Source organism: Otolemur garnettii, unplaced genomic scaffold (assembly GCF_000181295.1).
Source record: "Otolemur garnettii isolate 467f Iridium unplaced genomic scaffold, OtoGar3 scaffold00029, whole genome shotgun sequence".
In the NCBI taxonomy this organism is placed as follows: domain Eukaryota; kingdom Metazoa; phylum Chordata; class Mammalia; order Primates; family Galagidae; genus Otolemur; species Otolemur garnettii.
Genome location: NW_003852424.1, coordinates 13153697 through 13156556, shown reverse-complemented (window position 1 = coordinate 13156556; position 2860 = coordinate 13153697).

The following is a 2860-nucleotide window of genomic DNA, read 5'->3' as shown; positions in this document are numbered from 1 at the left end:
GACTTGCTTGAGCTCAGGAGTTGGAGGTTGCTATGAGCTGAGATGCCACGGCACTCTACCCAGGGGGACAGCTTGAGGCTTCTATCTCAAAAAAAAAAAAATTAGTGTGTGTGGGGCCACCATCTAGAACACCTGCAGCACCCCCATCCCTTTCACAGAATGTCCTAAAGCAGGAGGAGCCAGGGATTACAGGGTGCCACCAGCCCAGAACACTACCCTTCCAGTCATTGGCTCTTCCTGTCTCTGCTGGTCCCTGAAATCACAGGTGGGTAAGGTAGGGGCCATGGGGAGAGGGGTGACCCCAATGGGGAGGAGCCAGGGCCCAAAGTCAGTCACATGGAATGTCCTATGAAAATGGGGCAGGCTTATATATTTATTTCTCCAAGAAGCTGAATGTATTAATAGTTTAGAAAAATGAGGGGTGGCCATGTGGTCTTCTTGGAGCCAGCAAAGCCATGGCCTGGACTTGGCTAGGTTGAAGGAGAAGACGGTGAGGCAGAAGAGGCTGTCTAGATGGGTGATCTGTTCTGTCCCTGTCCACCAGGGACTCCAAATGGCCTGAAATCAAAGACATTAGCAGTATCAAGGGCAGGTTTGGAGGGCTGATCTCTGGGTTTCAAATGGCCTCCCAGAGGCTAAGATGGAAGCCAGCTAGGAGGGCACAGGGTTCAGGCAGGAGCCTCCTGAAGGAGACCTTGGTCTCAGCAGGATCTTTGGGCAGGCTGGCTCAGCTGTGCACACCCACTGGGCCTGGGATGGGGCTGGTCAGGCTGTGGCTCCTCAGGGTAAACCACTTCTTTGGAGACAGCATGGGGGCTGAGGGCAGAGGGCTCAGGCCTAGCAGCCTGGGGAAAATGGATATCCTGGTCCCAGCAGCATTCACTGGGCAGGCTGGTCTTGGGGTGGCCCCACATGAACTGATTGAGAGAGGTTGTGGGGCTTCAGTCTGGGGTCTACAGAGCAGGAGGCAGTCTCATCCCATTGTGGGGAGCAGGCAGGCATGTTGTGGTGACAGCAGATTTTGGGGTGCCAGCTTCTCCCAGGGGAGAGAAGGTTGGACAGGGAGGCCTCAGAGTATACAGGGTCACCAGTGGGTTCATCATCTGGCCAGGGGCATCTGAACTGGGCTTGGTGGGATGGGCGGCCTTGGTCTCCCAGAAGGCCTGCCCCGTCCACTAAAGATTGGCCCAGACCTCAGGCCCCCAGGAGACCCGTGGCTGTCCTCCTGCAGTGGCTCCTGGACATAGGGGGCCCTGTGTGGGCGGCTTGGGACCTCTGGGACTCTGGGATGTATTGTAGGCACCCGTGGCGCAAAGCAGGCGATTGTGCTCGAGGATGGAAAGGCAACCAGGAGCGAGAGAAGCATGGCACAGACCAGAAAGAGGAAGGGCGGCGGGAGACTGCAAGGCTCTGGGTCAGAGCAGGACCTGTGTGGGTGGGGGAAGCAAGTGGTGGCTGAGGGCGGGGCAGGTAGGGAGGAGCGGCGGAGCTGTGAGTGGGCGTGCCTAGTCCGATTTGCTGGCCCTTTTGGTTCCGGAGGTTCTGTCCCGCGGCCCGCGGCCACCACCAAGCTCAGCTCCACGTGGACAGGTAGAAGACCGAACCGTGGTCAGGCCTGCGCCGTCCGAGGACTGCTGCGTCAGCAATTAGGGAGCCCAGCGGTGACCCCCGGTTCGGCGCAACTGGCTTGGGCTGACCTGGGAGGTGTGTATGCAGGGCCATGGGCTTCTGGCCTCGCCGGTTTAGCCGCTCGCCGTCCACCCGCTCTCTACCGAGCAGCCCGCGCGGTTCGGCTCCCTTTCCGAGTTCGTGGTGCCAGGCCCACGCTGTGTCTGAGCAAGAAGTCATCGCTCTGTGCCCCTAGAATGCAGACACAGGGTGCATGAGTTTTTGGTTTTCTCTGAGGAGCTGGGCATGGCGATGTAGACATGGTGGCAACGGATTCAGAGTTTGGAAAGGTTTTACCTTTGGTACCCAACAGGGAATGGGCTCTGCGCAGAGGCTGCGGTCGCAGAGGGACCTCTCTACTGGGCGTTGGACCCTACTCTGGGCTGCCATCGTCTTGCCTAAGCAGCCTGAGAGTCTTCCTGCTCTGTTCCAGCACTAATATCTTGTTGGCTGCAGGGCAGACAGACGGTTCCCTTAAACCCCCAAAAGTAGCAGTGTCCCTGCAACCACTGTGACCTGAGCTGGGGTCCTCCCTTCAGGAGGCTCTCAGCTCTTCTGATGCCCTCCCAGACCTCTCATTGCAGGCTTTGACCTGCCCCTGCAGGGTTCCCCACCTCTGTGTCAGGGTTTAATCTGGGCACCTTCCCACCCAGCCTGCTTGGCTCTTATTTTGGGCTGTGCTCCTGTACCCAGGGCCTCAATAGGACAGGGAGGTGGGTTGTCTCCCTTCCGGCAATGTATAGGGGCTTCCTGTGTCCTAAGCAGGAGAGTGAGGCAAGGTGGGAGGCACTTGACCTTGGGTCTCTGTGTCACGTTGACCCTTCTGTGCCATGCTGGACACTGGCAGGCTTTAACTACTGAATGAGACATCCTCAGAGGTACCCCCACATTTGTCTAACAGAGTGTGTCCCTGTGGTCAAGTCCTGAGGTCTGAAGACCAGCCTGGGGCAGCAAAGGTCCCTCCGAGGGCACATGGGGCTCCCTTCTGAGGCATCCCTTGAGCCTCACTGTCAGACCCAGAACCTGGAGAGGCTTCTCTCACAAGGCCCTTCTTTTTGATGTCAGACAGGGGACCAGCTAGTACTCCAGCATGCAGTGTCCTCTGGCTACTGGGCCTGGAAGCTTGGGGTATTTTCTCTTTCAGGGTTCTTCATGTTCTGGCAGGCTAAGACTTTTTTTTTTTTTTTTTTTT